This window comes from Aotus nancymaae, unplaced genomic scaffold, assembly GCF_030222135.1.
Source record: "Aotus nancymaae isolate 86718 unplaced genomic scaffold, 86718_ANA_hifiasm-v0.15.2.pri h1tg000003l, whole genome shotgun sequence".
Taxonomy (NCBI): domain Eukaryota; kingdom Metazoa; phylum Chordata; class Mammalia; order Primates; family Aotidae; genus Aotus; species Aotus nancymaae.
The window spans coordinates 68,310,811-68,327,904 of record NW_026988414.1 but is presented as its reverse complement, the minus strand read 5'-3'; the positions used below and the strand labels follow the sequence as shown (position 1 = coordinate 68,327,904).

The 17,094-nt window shown below is 51.4% G+C and overlaps 1 long non-coding RNA gene across 1 annotated transcript in view; it reads right to left on the bottom strand.

Moving 5' to 3' along the window:
* LOC135275102 (uncharacterized) overlaps positions 1-17,094 on the bottom strand; it is a 100,526-nt gene that overhangs the window by 16,762 nt on the left and 66,670 nt on the right. Inside the window, exons 3-4 of the long non-coding RNA XR_010342809.1 lie at positions 6,811-6,977; positions 1,348-1,442 (exon numbers count right to left, since the gene is read on the bottom strand). This is a non-coding gene — a long non-coding RNA (uncharacterized LOC135275102). The remainder of the gene's footprint in view (positions 1-1,347; positions 1,443-6,810; positions 6,978-17,094) is intronic.

Genomic DNA, 17,094 nt, shown 5'->3' with positions numbered 1-17,094 from the left:
CCTTTTCTCTTAAAAATTAATGTCATCTGTGATAATAGTGACATTTGTGATGACTAAATAAATAGAACCATCATATATCTTTCTGTGAAGTTGGCATTTAACCAGCAGTGAGAGGGGAGTTTTGGAGTGTCAGCTGCCTTCCTCTGGACCCACCATGGCTCCTGCCTCCTGGAGCTGTGAGAATGCAGATGGACAGCATAAACCAAAAATAAAATTCTAAGCCCCACAGCCATCTAAATGGACCTTTCCTCTTGGCCAAGAGTGTTCCAAAGTTAACCTGAAAAACTTATTCAGGAAATGATGGGAACAGGGAGCTGGGCATGCCTCATTATACCCTCCTCCCTTTTGGAAGTACTGATAGAATACTCTTTACATCTGATAAGAAACATTTACAGTCTATTCTTGGCTGGGGGCGGTGGCTCATGCCTGTAATCCCAGCACTTTGGGAGGCTGAGGTCAGGAGTTAGAGACCAGCCTGGCCAACCCTGGGTGAAATCCCATCTCTACTAAAAATATAAAGATTAGCCAGGCACAGTGGCAGACACCTGCAATATCAGCTACTCAGGAGGCTAAGGCATGAGATTTGCTTGAACCCAGGAGGTGGAGATTGCAGTGAGCCAAGATTGCACCTCTCTCTGAAGCCTCCTACCTGGAGGCTTCATCTGCATGGTAAACTTTGGTCTCCACAGTCACTTATTGTAAACCCAGATATTCTTGTCTATTGATTACAAGTCTTTAAACAATAATTCTTTTGACCAATTGCCAATCAGAAAATCTTTGAATCAGGTTGTCCCACCTTTCCCAACTGAACCAATCCTCCATGTATTGATTGATGATTTATGTCCTCCTAAAATGTATAAAATCAAGATGTAGCCTGACCGCCTTGGCCACATGTTCTCAGGATCTCTCTCCCAAGAGCTGTGGCACAGGCCATTGGTCATTCATATTTGGCTCAGAATAAACCTCTCCAAATATTTTACAGAGTTTGACTCTTTTCGTTGACAGCAGTTAGGGGTCCAAGTCACTTGGCATTTGTCTGTCTCAGCCAAGACACCTCAAAGATCCCTGTGCAAACCAATTCAAAGGGCAGAGGGAAGATGAATTGATCTTTAGTTACACAGGCTTGTGATCTACATCAGCCCAAATATAGTACATTCTCAAGATAGGATAGATTATGGTGCAATAAAGCACAATCCAAAAACCTGCAGTGGTGTAAGGCATCCCAGGTCTGTTTCCCTCTCATCTTCATGGCAATTACGGGTCATGCTCTATGTTGCTGTTGTCTCATTCTGGGGCCCAGGCTGGCTAAGCAGCCACACTGGGGAACATGGGGAAGTACACACTCACTCGGAAAGTGTCTGCCCCAAAGTGGAAGTCACTTCTCGCACATTTTATTGGCCAAATCAAGTCACATGCTCATGCCTGAGTTCAACAGGTACCTTCTACAGAAGGAGGAGAGGGAACTGATGGACAGTCACAGAGCTCAGCACGTTTCCCTTCTCTATTCAGAGGTTCTTTCAGTGACTCCCAGCACACTAGGGCTCCACCCCATCCTGTCTGATGCCAACCCTCTTCTCTTCTTCAGCTGGACATTTTCCAAAGTCTCTCACCTCTCCCACCCCCAGGTAGTAATAATTTTCAGAATCTTCGTCATTAACCACCATATCTCCACCCTCGCCCCTCCATTCATCAAAGATTATCAAGAAATTATTTTTAAACCCAAAGTCTAAGGCTCCCTTCCAATTCCGGATTCACAAGACTTATTTCTCAGGACTGTTTAAAAAGAGAGCTTACAGCAGCGCTTCTAGGCCATGGCAGTCTCGACATTCTAGGCTGAAATATTATTTGTTATAGGGGGCTGTCCTGTGTATTGTAGGATGTTTAGCAGCATCCTGGCTTCTACCCACTAGATACCTGTAGCACTCCCCAAGCTGTGACAACCAAAAACATCTCCAGATTGCCAAATACCCTCTAAGCCTAAGAGGGCAAAATTGCTCCCAGTTGAAAACCACTAGTCTACAGAAGTCCCAGCCCATTGCTGCTCCTGGCTGATTATCCATTTAATTAGCTAAGTGCTTGCTAAGTGCCCACCCCTTCATCCACAAACACATACTGGGCACTTACTCTATGCCAGACACTGGCTGAAGGCAACAAGTGCCAAGATCACATGGGTGTGGTCCCTGTCTTCCAAGCACTCACATACAGTTCAAGAAGCCAGCAGACACATTAAAATGTAAGTTCTGCACACTACAATACGTTCATGGCTCTGTGAACAAATAGCAAGGAAAACTACACGAAGAAATTAAGAACACTGAAAAGTAATGATGCTTCATGTTTATACTATACTTTGTAATTTGCAAAGCACTTTCACGTGTGTTATCTCCCTTGATCCTGAAACGACCTTGAGAGGTGGTTGTTGCTCTCCCCATTTTGCAGATAAGGAAAGCAAGGTTCAAAAGGATTCAGCGACTTCCCTGGATCATGCCACAATTGAGTGGCAGGAGTGGGACTAGTGCTGCCACGGGTTGGGCGCCCCAACTCCAAAACTGCTTCCTCCTGTTCCCCTGCAGAACTTAGGAAGACTGAGGGGAGCTGACGGGCCATTGACGCCACAGCATGACAATCGTATTTCCCACACCCATGGACCCAAGGCAAAGGTGCCTGGCTTCAAGCAAGATAAGGATTATTACATCAGGAACATGGAACGCAAGGAGAAGAGAAACAGTCAACTCTTTTCATTTCAAAATAGAACTTTGGTACTCATAGCAGGGACAAGTTCTTGAAAGATATGGCTTTTGATTTGCAAAAACTCTTTTTTTTTCCCAGTTCTAAAAGCCTAGTTTTAGCATCATCAGAAGCAAAGCTCTGAAGGAATTGGGGCATAAAGTCTAGATTAGAAAAAGGAGAGCTGGAGAACCAGACTGCCATGCTGCCGAGATTAGACACGTTTAACTAAGAGGGGTGGGGTAGGCGGAGGCAGAGGTGAGAGCAGCAGAAGGAGCTACTGATGTGTGAGGCGGGGACAAGGAGTCACATGCTTGACTCCTCTTGTGGTTCAATCTCAGTGAGAGAGGAAGTATCAGACCCAGAAATCTCTGGCCAGTTTGGGAAACAAGAAGGGAGGGGCCTTGGGATGATAGCAAATCTTAGAGAGAGATCCCTGTCCAGTGGAGGAGCCCAGATATATGGACCCAGAGAGTGCCAATCCCTCAGCGTGGTGCAGAGAGAATAAATGGGCTTCTCCACGCCTACAGGGAACAGGGCAAGGGGGTCACCTGAAAGGCAGAGCCTCCCAGGGGGCTCACAACAACAGGAGACGATGTCCTGTGAGATCAGATGAGGACACTGTCATGTCCCAGCTGATGCCAGCAAGGAGGGGAATAACTGTCCAAAGCCCACACTGGATGGCAGATCTCAGCAGATGCTGACAAGTGAGCCTCACTGGAATGAGGGCAGAGTGATGAATGACAGTGGAAATGGAGAATAACACAGTCCAGCAAATATCCAGAGACTCACTCTGATTGGACCAGGGCATGTCACATGTCCAAGCCTGCTGAACCAATCACTGTGGCCAGAGAAGTGAGTGTTTCCATTGGAGGGAGGCTCTTCTCGTTCCATGTGTCTTCTTTCCCAGTTTCTCCCCACAAAGGCGGCCACTGTGTATGGTTTCCTGTGTATCTTTTCAGAATGAGATGTTCTCCATTTACACAAACACACCTATGTGTATGTGTTTCCTCACTTTCTTTACTCAGTGTCAACCTACCATACACACCACATTACACTTAGGTTTTTAACTTAACATATCCTAGAGACTTCATATCTGCTCTTATGAAAGCTGCCAATGACGTTCCTGTCATCTAATACTCTCTGCTACTCCAAGGCCGGGTAGGGGAGCCAGGTGGTGCCAGGAGAATCAAATCTTCTCCTGACTTAACGGTCTTGTGTTCTGTCCCATGCCTCTGCCTGCCCAGCACCCCTTGGTCACCATCCTGTATGAGCCAATCATGTCCGACTAGGGCACAATCTAGAAGAAGACGTGAAGCCATGTCTCCCCACCCCTCATCACAGCACCCGAGCCCAGTAACCTGAATGCAAGCCTTCTTAGAAGAAGGCACCTAGCCTATACCCTCACCACTCAAAGTGGGATCCATGGACCACCACCAGCAGCAGCATCACCTGGGCACTTTTAGAAATGCAACATCTCAGGCCCTTCACAGAATCTTGGTCTTTATTTTAACAAGATCCCCAGGGGGATTCTTGGGCATATTTCAGTTTGAGAAATGCTAGTCTACACACCTTCTTCTGAGCACTTGGACTTTTCCAACCCAAGAGGTTTCCAATTCACAGGCTGTTCCTGCACTTTGTTGCTGATATAAATACTCTCATCGCTGACATATTGGGTTTACATTTAAGGATTCCCAAAATAAACCTGGCTCTTGTGTACACAAAGATGCTAGTGGTTCTCCAGTTTGCAAGGAGGTGAGTTAGGGAAACCATGATCCTTTTTTGCCATCAATGGCTAGAGAAGATTTGCAGGGGCCTCTTAGATATTCCTGCTTCGGTGCTCCCCTCACCTCCTGGCGCGTGATGCCTGCTTGCCTTTCCCCTGAAATACTGTTTATAAACAAAGCCACCTGCGAACCCATAAAGGGAAGTCTAAGTGGGATCCTTGCACTACAGGATCCAGCATCTCCTACGGAGGCAGCTGTTTCTCAGGAAGGAGCCATCTAGAACGGTCAGCCCTCTCTCCTGGGGCATTTTGGATGAAATGCTACCCTCCTGGAGTAGAGAAGAAAAGTTTCCCAGCTTTTACTATGGTTCTTGGTGCTTATCCCCCAGTGCAATTTAATTTTTTAAATAGATGTCAGTCCCCTTTTTTTTTTTTTTTTTTTTGGTAAATAGCTGAGTTTCTAACACGTGGACATGTTACAGAAAAGAGCAGGTATGGGTCATGCAAAACCTTGGTGAAAAAAAGAAAATGGGAAAGCTTTTATCTTCTCACTATTTGGCACACAATTATAATGGTAGGAACACTTTCTAATTCCACAGCAAGGGAATGTCTACCCACACCATATGAGTCCATGAGAATGTGTGTTGACATTACTTAGAGGGGGTGTGGGAATGGGAGATGGGGTTGGGGTGGGTGGGAGGAGGTAGGCACATTTGACCATTTGTGTTATTACTAAAAGGTTAACATCAAAAAACAAAGCAAAACCATGTACTATATCGCTTCCTTATTTCTTTATTTTTTGTTTTGATGGGATTTAACATAAAATAATGCTGACCCAGCTGAAATCTTCAGATTTTGAAGTCGACATCAGATCTCCATGCACCATATTTTTGACTTGCAAATGCCTTCCAAGAATAGCTGGAGTGTCCTTATTAAGCCCGGCTTGTGATGCATCCTTACTTAGCACCGTCTGCTCTGGCACTGTATAATTCATGGACTTGCCTTATGAAGTTAGGGAGGGATGGAAACCGTGACCAGCCCATGAACCCAAGCTGACACTTCAATTATTTTAAAAGGAACACAGAGGAAGCTGAAATCTGACCAGCCTCTCAGCCCCACCCTCGGGGACGCGCAGCCCCGGCCTTTCTCCAGGTTCCAGGTCCATCTGCATCAATGCTGGGGGCATCAGATTCAGCCAAGGGAAACTGTCATCTTTGTTCCGGGCTATACTCAGCGGTGACCCGGCATCTCTGGTGAGGATGGGGCAGCTCATCAAACAAGCCTGCGGGTCTACGGTATTTATAGTTGAGTTTCATTAATTTTAGCAAACAAGGACGAGCCCGATCACGGCAATAATAATCACCATAGTTACTATATATGAGCTCTTTCAGGCTGCCAGGCCCAGTACCAAGCACCATTTAAGTATTACCTCAATTAAACCATACAGCAAAGTAGAAATCATTGTCCCATTTTACAGAGGAAGAGACTGTGTCCCAGAAGCCGCCCTAAAGCCACAGATAATGGCAAGAAAGTCCTAGATTCAAACACAGGTCTGTCTGTTGGGCCCCAAAGTGCCTGTGCCTAGTGAGTGCTCTGCACAGGGAGTGCCCTAATGCCCAGGGCTGGGCATGATTGTCCTATGGGAAGAAAATAACAGAAATGTTACATATGCTTTAAAATCTCATTTCAACATTTCTATTTTTGCAGTTTTCATACATATTATATTTGAATGTATACAGTGAGTAAACAAATATATATATACATGTATTGATGACTGTGTGGTCTGATTTTTTTTTTCTTGACTGAAAAGCTTTGAGACCACTGCTCTTCACTTCTCCCTTGTACTGACCCCTGCCCAGGGCTTCCACAGAGGGGCTCCAGGCAACCTGGTCCTCTCTCCTCAGGATGCTTTCTGGGGTCCTCATCCGAGACCCCTTTAGCCCCACATGGACACTGGTAAGCTTGACTTCCCCACCGGCTTGGCACACAAAGAAACAGATGCATCTACAATCTGAAGACTACTTCTAATTAGTGGTGGGGACTCTGACCAGCCATGCACCTCCCTGGATCTCAGCTTCCTTGTTTGCAAGCAGGAGGGGCTTTACCATAGGGGTCTTGGCCCCGTCAGGACCTGTGAGGCTGAGGCTCCCTGTCCAGGTGAAAATGTGCTCTCCTTACATTTCGTTTCATAAGCCTGCAGTTACAGGAAGGGGCCACACTCCTGCTGCTGTCCCTCCAGTCAGGTATGTCACCTTCATGGGGATCCCACCCCTCTCCAGGTCTCAATACTTTCACCTGTGCTGCGCGAAGGAGGGGCTGCGGGTTATCCTGGGATCTAATGAGCTAGGTGTCATGTATACCCTTGGAAAATTCACAAGAACTCTCTAGATGAACCTCACATTCCTCGACTTCTGTCATCATAGCTCCAGCTTAGCAGACGGCAGGCGTTTCTGTTCATTCAGAAGGTATTTCCTGAGCACCTTCAGCACGAGGCACTGGGTCTCAGCACAGATTAAGCATCCAGATTCTCAAGGAGTTTCCATTGCAGTGGGGGAAGCAAAAAAGAAGCCAGAAACAATCTAATAAAGGTAACTCCCAGTGGAGATATGGGCCATGAAGGTCATATAAGAGGGCCGCCTGCCCTGGGGAATGGGGGTCCCCATGAACGGGGTAGTCTTGATGAGAAACGGTACCCTGCATAGAGTCAGAAGGAAAAGCAGTCTGAGCGGAGGAAAGAGTTGAGGCAAAGGCCTCGGGAAAGAACGTGTTGGTTTATTCAAGGGACAGAAGAAAGTGCAGAGTGGTTGGGGCTGAGGGAGCAAGGTCAGGATGTAGGCAGGGCTGCGTGAATAGCCAGGTGATAATTCAGTGCAGAGAAAACACCACCCATAGGCACCAGCACTCCTGCCCCAGACAGGTCCAAACTCCCCTTTGAGAGAGCTGCTTGGTTTGAGCATCCAAGGGAGCCCTTGCCACTTAAGACCAGAGACTGAGGGAACTAAGCTAAGCTGGCAGTTCAGATCATGCAGATGGCCCACCGCATCCCACCCCTGCTCCCTGACTTGGGAGGCTCTCTTCTCCCCACCTCCAGGTCTCTCCTCCATCATAAGGGGGCCTGGCAGCTCCTGCTTTTGTGGTAATTGAGATGTGGCTGGCAGCGTGTCTGCAGTGACTGTCTCCTGGGCTGTGCTCTGCCCCTGTAGTCAGCCACCCACGCCCTGGGCTGTGAAGCTGGGAGCTGGTCTTGAAGAGTTTCTCCCTAGCTCAAGGCAGGCCAGCCAGGGAAAACCAGTGTCGTGGCTGAGGTCTTTTCCTCCCTCTGGGTGTCTGGAAGCACCGACAAACCCTCAGCTCTCAGGATTGACAAAGTCTGGAGGCAGGGCAGGGACACAGAGACTGCAGCATTCACAGCCACCACCCAAAGTGAGTGACACAGAAACACTGTCCCCTGTGTGCCTATCAGCTGGATCCAGCCCCTACACACACAAGGCCCAGGGAGAGGCAGGCTTCCCCCAGGAAAGGAAGGCTGAATCATAGTTGCTGGGGGTGAGAGGGCACCCCAGAGATGCCCCATGAAATGAGCAGGCTGATAGGAGTAATCCCAGTTCATATTACATACCCACTATGTGCCAGGCTTCACACCGGGCTCTTGACACTCAGAGCTCCTTACCTTACCCCACCTTCACTCAGGGAGTCTGAGACTCCATGAGTACCACCCCATTTTATAGATGAGGAAACTGAGGTTCTGAGAAATAAACTAACAGCCCTCACTGCGCTAGGAAGTGGTTGAGGGGAGTTGGAGCCAACCTGCTGCCTCTGCCCCATCTCTGCCTCCTTCTCAAGACCTAGAGTCTGTGCTGACCCTCTGCCGAGGTCAAGCCCAGGTCAGCTGTATGGGGTGCAAGCAGGGACCGATCTCTATGACTGATGAACTTACAGCCAAATTGCAGAGACAAGAAAGCCCTCAGGAAATGATTCTAGATGAGTAGAATGTGGGGCTGAGTAAGAGAGAAAAGCACATTGAACTTGGGAGTCAGACAGACATGGGTTGGGATGTGAGTCCTCTGACCCTCAGTTTCCTTGCCTGTAAAAGGAGTGTTGGCCGGGTGCGGTGTCTCACGCCTGTAATCCTGGCACTTTGGGAAGCTGAGGTGGACAGATCATGAGGTCAAGAGATCGAGACCATCCAGGCCAACATGGTGAAACCCTGTCTCTACTAAAAAATACAAAAAAAAAAAAAAAAATTAGCTGGGCGTGGTGGTGCATGCCTGTAGTCCCAGCTACTTGGGAGGCTGAGGCAGGAGAATTGCTTGAACCCGGGAGGTGGAGGTTACAGTGAGCGGAAGTCGCGCCACTGCATTCCAGCCTGGTGCTTGGTGACGGAGTGAGACTCTATCTCAAAAAAAAAAACAAAAAAGAAGGAGCGTTATCCTGAGTCCTGCTCAAGGTGGTCCCTAAGAGCCCCTGAGTGCTGGCATGGTATGCAGCGTGCCATGAGCATTGCATGAGTGTTTCCTTGCTTCTTTCTTAGTATTATTTTTCTACTGCTCAAAATAAGTTCAGTAAGACTTTGGAGAAGGACTCCATGTGCCCTGGAATCGTCGGGACAGGCTTCCTAGAGGAGCTGGGACCTGGGCCTCCACTGGACATGCTGCATCTGATCTCAGCAGAGCTGAAGGTGTCATCATTTTCCAAGTATGCCATTGTTCTGAGACTCGGTTTCCTCATCTGTAAATGGAGATGAGCGTAACTACTTTATCAGTAGATCACACACACAGAGCTGTCCTGCAGGATGGAAGGGAGCGCAAAGCCCAGAGATTTGGGTCCAGCCAGAGTTCTGCCACTGTGGTGTTTCCCTAGGCAGGTCACATTTTTGTCTCTATAATTTTGTCTCTTCATTTATCAAATGAAAATTTTGTGGGGTTTTTTTTTTAAGTCACTAGGTAAGTCACTTCACCTCCCTAGGACCTGCTTCCTCATTGATAAAATGACCTGGTTGTAGCTTTCCAAGTTTTTTTCTCTTGACTTTAAAGTCCCTTTGGCTTGGATTCTAAGCTAGGGCCCACCCTGTCCCCATATCCTCTCCACCCCCTGTGCCAGCCAAGACAACACATCCTTGGGGAACTGTGTTCAGGTTCAGAGAGAGAATAGAAATGCTTCTGGACCATATCCTCTTTCCAGATGGCCATTAAGAGAAACAAGGAGGAAGAAATTGACCTTGGAAACACTGCAAAATGTAAGCCAAACTCTCCCTGCTAGCTGCTGGCAGGGTCCCCCCACCCCGGCCCCTGTCAGCTGCAGAGGCACTTCAGAGCACTTCCTGTCTCATTTGCGGCAGGGCTGGCCAGGATGCTGGTGCAGCCCAGCCCCAGCCTGGGTCGGGTGCTCTGACCACAGCCCGGTCACACGTAAGGGCAAGCGGAGGACTGTTTCTGATCAATGGTGAGGAGCCAGTGGCAGGTGACAAAACCTGGTGAGCGTGAGCAGCCACAAATGGGCCCTGGGCTCCTGGGCATGGAACTCTCCCCACTTGGTTTCCCACTTCCTGGGGTGCATTACTCTCTTACAGCCACACCCTGCACCACCACCCTCGTGCAGTGGCAAACTCAACACCATCCCTCCCACCCAGACAGAGGTCTACACCTGGGGCGCCGTCAGTGGAGTGTTACGGTTAGATAGTTTGCCAAGTTCAGGGTTAGGACACTTACCTTTGAGCACCTCCCGCTTTATGGAGGGCTCCTCAGAGAAGATCTGGAGACTTATGGCCCAATTTCCCTAGTCTCTAGAACAGAGCTCCACTTTCTATGGAGCTCTCTTCCGTGCCCGCCCCACCATTCCTTCCGGCATCACCTTCTTCTCGGTTGGAGGGGAAAAGGCCACAGGAGGAAGTCGAGGAGGGTGGGCAGGAGTCAGCTGGGGGGTCAGGAGGGATCAGACGGGCACAGAACCAGCTGATGGGGCTGCACACACCAGCCCGACCCTCTGTCTGCCTCTTCCCTCCTCCTCCTTCCTTCCCCTCATAGATGTTAATTAAGCGACTGCTATGTGCCAGCCCTGTCTGAGTTCCTGCACGTGCACAGCTGCCTCTCGCTCAGACTCTGCACTCTGGCCTGCTCTCCTGCTGAGGCAGAGGGACCCTGTGGCAGGTAAGAGCAGAAAGAGCTCCTCAGCCTGTGAGCCTGGCCACTACCGCTATTTCAGAAATGTGATCACTAAGGGCCTGAAAAAAGCCTTCCCCAAAGGCAACCCTCTTAGGACCAAGGCTCCTGCCTGCTGAGGCAGAGGAGGCCCCGGCCAGGCAGCACGAATTCCACGTAGGGATGTCCCTGGGGCCCCTGCCATGCACCCAGCACTGTGTTGGACTGTGGGGACAGGGGGTGAATCAGGCGTGACCTGGGAATGAGGACGCAAACACACACAGAGCCAACTCACCCTTGGTGCCTGAGGGGTTGCCCCAGCACTGGAGGCACTTAAGGAATGTCCAACGGCCTTTCACACCGAGGAGGGCACAAGCCCCCTGAGCCCCGGGGTACTGCTGGCTTGCTCTGGCTCATGCCTGCATGGTGACATAGAGCCAAGAGCTGATCTGTTTCTGAATCATTAGCTTCTGAGTCAAGGGAATGTGGAGGAAGAGTCTGGCGGGGGAAGGGGGGAACATCCAGACACTCATTCAGTGGCTGGGTGCCCCCGTTCCACTCGGCAGCCCTACCTGCCCCCTCCCCAGCTTCCCCCTTTCCCAGCACCCTCCCACCAGCACCATCCTGGGGTCCCATTACTTGGGGTTCAAAAGACCAGAATACAAATGATGGAATGACAGGACAGCAGAGCAGAAGAGGGGTTCAGGATAGAATAGGTCTTGCGGGGTCCCTGCCATGTGACAGCCCAAGGGTATCGACAAGCCTTATGGTGAGCATCCCAGCGCTGAGGTCCAGAGAGGTGCAGCACCTTGCCCAAAGTCACACAGCAAGAAGGGATAGCACTGGGCCCAGAGCCCCAGTCTCTGCTCTCATTTCAGACTCCACCCACTCCTCCACTCAGGTGGCTTCCCCGGCTGGTTTCACACACTGGGTGAATGTCCAGGCCTGGTGTTCCTGCGGCTCAGAGAGTGCCTGGTGGGGTGTGGGGAATGGGAGGGTGCAGAGAGGGAGCAGGAGAAAACAGAAAGTGCCAGTGATTCACATTTCGAAATGTCGTGTTATTCCAGGCGCTTGCTCGCTTTGCCACCACCTTCATCCACCCCCCACTTGCCATCTTGAGAACCGGCTGCAGGGTGGCTGGGGCGGGGGAGGAGGCTGAGACCATATCCAGGGAAGCTGTGTTTCCACCCTGCCCACTGAGAAGCCCGAGGGTGAATGAGCCGTTGGCTGAGCATCGAGCGGGGAAGCAAGCGGCCTGGGCGCCAGCCCCGGCTTTGGAATTGGTTGCTGTGAGACCCTGGGCGAGTCCCTAGGCCTCTCTGGACTTCCTTTACCTACATCCCTGGCATGTAAGATGGGGAAGTGGGAACGGTTTGTGGCTCTCATGACTAGCTGCATTATCAAAGCAAAACAAAGCAGATTCTTGAGCTGCACCCCCAGAGATTCTGATTCTCTGCATTAGAGATGAGGCCTGGGAGTCTGATTTTAAAGCATGCCCCTAACCCCCACCCACCCTGGTGATTCAGTGCAGCCAGTCTATGGAGGCGTGGTTAGAAAGCTCCTGGTTGTGTGTTTCCATGTAGTTTCCATTTATCTCCAGGACTTACTTGCCTCCTCCAAAATGCCCTCCTGGATTTACCCAGCCCTACTTGCCACATCTAACCCTCCTCACTTCCGGCCCTGCCCCCCTGCCCATGCTCTCCTACTGCTCCTCAAAAGCATTTGGTCGTTCGTGCCTGGGTGTGCACATGTGCTTTGTATGTGTGTGTGTTCTGCGTGAGCTCAGCAAGACGAACCTCCTACACAGTGCAGAGGAAGTTGCTCAGTGCTGGAGCCAGCTAGCCCCACGTTTGGAACTGGACTCTGCTGCCCAAGGCTGGGTGACCCTGGAGAAGAGATGTAGCCTCCCTGAGCCTCCATTTCCACCTCCCTTAGAAGGCCTAGCCAAACCCTGCCTCACAGGGCCACATGCGAGGCTCCCCTGAGGTGGCATACAAAGCACCCGCCGTGAGGCCTGGGAAGGGGTGTCAGTGGCCAGGAAAGCAAGCCGGGGGGACTCTCCCAGAGGGACGCGTGTTACTGTGGGAGGTCTGGATCCCTTCCTCCCGGCGTGTGCCTTTAGGCAGATGGTCGCCAGCGCAGGTCCTCAATAAAGAATGGGTCCACCCCAGTGTCACTCAGGGTCCCCATAGAAAACAGAATTCCCCCAGGTGGCTCAACTAAAGAGACACAGATGGAGAGGCTAGTGACTGAGGTGGGCAGGGGTAAGGAAATCCAAAAGGGATGGGGAGGCTCCTGGACTAGAGCAGCTGACAGCTGTCCCCAGCCCAGACCTGCAGGGCAGGGCAGGATGGCGTGGCCAGAGGCCAGCAGGAGTGGGAGCCGTGGAGGAGGGCCGCCCCACAGAAGCACAGTCACAGAGGGAGGCAGCTCTTCCCAGAGACGCGCATCCCAGAGGCAGAAGCAGGGGAGGAATAGCCCAGCTCCTCTCTCCTCCCACCATTGCTTCTCATTCTGGTACCTCCCACCAGCCAAGCCCAGGCAGTGGCCAGAGGCATGGGCAGCCCCAAGAGGCCCCCTCCTGGGGCACAGAGCAGGGCAGAGAAGCAGAGACAGCCTGCCTGGCAGGTTGCAGGGAAGAGCAGGGCAAACAAGCAGCTCCTTGGGCAGCCTCTGCTGCCTGGGCATGGGAGGGGGCCCTGGCTCATCAACCAGAAGACAGGTTTGAGCCTCACCTCTACCACAGACACAAAGGGTGACATCAGGACGTCGCTTCACTCCAGGCCTCCGTTTCCTCATCCTTAAACCATTGGTGTTAAACTATCTGTCCTGAGCCACCTCTTCCAGGCCCGACCTGCACTTCTCCCCTGCCTTTTCAAGAGAGGAGAGAGCCCTGCTGGACAGGAAAATGGGCTTGGAGAGGAGAGAGGCGTAGCAAATGGAAAATTAATTCTGGGCGGTAAAGAGCAGAGGCTGTTGTTTGTGATGTATAACTTACTCTTTGTGTCAAACTGTGTACTGTGTATATCAGTGGGATGGCAAGAAAACCGAGATCTATTACTTAGAGTTTAATCTGTTCTCCGTGTTGGAGAAGAGAGAGGGAGGGGGAAAGAAGACTACAGCTTTAATCACAGGCCCGACTCGACGTGTCAAGCTGCTCTCGGGTGTGTTAGTAAAATGATGTCGGATCACAGGCTTCCCAGACAGCTCCACACACTGCGGCTTTATCTGCCGAGCTGTAAATTAGCACACCTACTTTACGCTCTTCAGGTAAAACCAGTAATTTAGCTGAAAAATACACACACGCACACATGCACACAGAGCGTGTCGGGGAGAGCTCAGGAGAGGGGGCTGCCCCCCACCCCCGCCTTGAGCAAGAAATAGCTAAAAATGAGCAAACTGGGAGGAAAATGACACCTCGGCTGTGCCTCCTGTCATTAGCGCCTGGGCTCCTGGTGCCAGCCCTGCAGCCAGCCCACCTTCCTTTCTACCTGCCTCAGTGCCTCCCCGACCCCCACTACCCCTTTTCGCCATGAACCGTAAATTACATGCTGACACCTTTAATTTGTGCAAAGTATGCCTGGCTGCGCCTGGCACCAGCAGCCGGCTGCTATAATAAGGTCAATCTATATTCATTGTCGCAGCACTTGATGTGCCAGATAACACAGGGAGGCAGCGCAGTGGTGGCTTCTCCGGGCTGGGGGGTGAGGTGGGGGTGCCCATTGCCGCTCATCGCGGCCTGGCACCAGTTGGCTCATCACTTATGCATGGCATGAGCGATGTTATGATTTAGCTAATCACCATCAGTTATTCATCCGATCGCTGCCTAGAGACGACAGTAGCGCACGCCTGCCTGCCCACGCCAGAGAGGTAGGCCCCTATCCACACAATGCCACAGAAGGATCACTCAGTGGGTCTGACTGTGCTTTCTGGGGAGGGGCCCCAGGAAGGGAATAGCCCAGGATTGTAGACTCCTAGGCTTGAGGAGGAGAAGCTGCTGAGAGTGCCCTGTGGGTAGGGTGACTGATGGGATGTCTCTGGATCCTAGGGCCCAGTCAGGAGCAGGCATCTCACTGATATATCACATGGCAGAAGCCCAGGCTTTGAAGTCACAGAGTTCTGGGTTCTAATCCCCACTCTTCCACTTCCAAGTCGTGAGAACTTGGTCAAGTCACTTAACCTTTCCGGGCTGCAGTTTTTCAACAGCATATCAGGGAAACAACTCCATTCCTGGCAGGAAGCGTGTGCAGATGCAAAATATGGAATGTGTCTGACATAGCAGGCACTCAGTCAGTGACAGCTGCTAGTATCAGAGCCCTGGTGGATCAATCACATGCATGGCTGGGTGAATGTCTGCTTTCCATGGGGAATGCAGATCTAAAAGGCTCATGAGGGATGGGGCTGGGACCAACAGGTCAGCCCATTTGAGACAATACCCCCGGCATGAGGCTATGATGAGACAGGTCTCAGCTTCTGACATGTTTGAGCAAGAGGAGACCCAAGTATCAAATCCCTGGCTGGGGAGGTTCAGAGGCAGGCACGGACCAGGTTCTCAGCCTCGAGCAGGCTGGAGGCAAAAAACGCTTAGTGGCCCCAGCTTATAGAGCTGAAGGGACTTGGGGATTGTTCAACCCGACACTTCAGGCTAGAGATTGGGCAACAGAAGCAGAGAGGGAATTGACCCAGAGAGTGAGGGGCACAGCTGGTGTCCTGGCCTGGGCTTCTGACTTCATAGCTCTTCCTGCTGCTCTGCAAGGCAGCCCCGAAGAGGGGCACAGGACCATCAGACTTTGAGGGGATGCTCTTGGGATCGTCTGAGCCTTCTCTCTTCTGGATGCTCAGTCAGGAGTGCACAATCCATGCTCCTAGCTCTGTCCAGAGCCCTGTAGGCAGTAACAGGGATGGGGTCAAACCCTCAGCCTTCAGTGACTCCTCAGCTTCCTTAGCTACACCATAGAGCCAAGAGGATCTGCTTCTACGAGCTAATGAGAAGATTAAGTGAGACCACCTGGGCAGACCAGATGAACACTCTTTTCCCTTCTGGTCAACAAGCTTAGAGTCTAAAGAAGGCAGCTGGGCTGACAACAACCTAAGAGATCACCTAAATCAAGCTGTGCAAAAGCAGCCAAGCTGAACAGTTAGTTCTGCAGCCTGGAAACACTCAGCAAACCCCTCACTGTCCCAGCAACATGCTGGCTCTTCCACTGCCACCCTTTGTCCCTTCTATTCCCTCCCCAAGGAAGGCCCTGCCCATCCTCACAGCTCCCCAAATCCAGCTCATCCTCCCAGGTCCTGCTCATATCCGCTTCCTCCAGGAAGCCTCTTCTCTCTCCTGGGCATGAGTGATGCCCTCCTCTATCTGCAGCCCCCACCCCTTCCTGACCCAATGTGGGGCTCCCTCTCTAACCACAAGTAATTAGGCCCCAGATTAGAAGCACTGGGAGAGTGAGCCATTATTTTAGAGCTAAGCAGCCTTAGGCCACTCCGGGTCTCTCTTCCTGGGCAAAGTTTCCAGCAATGTTTGGGCTCTGAAGGGACCATAAGGGCCAGGCCAGTGGGCATCTCTATGGAAACTGGCACCTCAAGGCTGAGTTTCCCCTGTCTCTGGCATTTGTTTAAAGAAATGCAAATGTTCTCACCAACCTGGGCTTATGCCCTGAGGTGTCTTCCCATTGCAAGAAGGTAACGTCCCTGTCCCACCTATGCCCAGCCCCTCTCTGCTCCTGCCCCCGAGGCCAGCCCAGGGCTGGTGGCTTTGCGCATCTTCCTATGTATCGCAATTACCCACACACCTGTGCCGTGGGTGCCTGCCAAGCCGCAGCACAGTGGCCAGTGCTCAGTCGCCCTCGAAATGCGTTTCATCTCCTGCAAAACTTAGACAGCGTGGAGGGCGGGGCCTCCCACCGCAAGTGAGGCCATCAGCCTCCTACTGCCAACTAGTGGATCTGCCTGGCTGGGCACTCCATGCCCATCAGCCTGAGCACAGCTAGAGAGCTCCTGCAAGCCCAGGGTGGAGCCCACACCCCTCATCCTGTAGCATCCTATCACCCACTCACAAGTGACCGTGACCTCATCTTGCTTCTGAGGAATTGGAAACCACAGGGATGTGGGATCTAAGCCTCCCACAGAAACTGAGACCTCCAGCCTCCAGGAACAGCACCCCGTCTCGGTGCTGGGGGCCCAGGCCCTGTCATCACAAGCAGCCCCTACCCTCAGCCTCTGTTTTGAACTCTTGTCCTGACACTTGGCTGCCCCCGATACACCAGTTCCCCCTGTTTCCCCTTCTACACCCCCACAGACCCTGCCATTGCTTTTCCCAAAACATTTGCCCTCCCTTATCCGTTTCAAAGTCCCATCCCCTCTGAATCCATGTCCACAGACTTGACCTCTCACCACTGCCCAAGGGTTGCACCTCGCATTCATCACAGACTTAACTGACATATCTGCCCTGTCTTCCTCCCCACCCCATCCTGTCATCAGTTTTGGTGACTTCAACATCCACTCTGC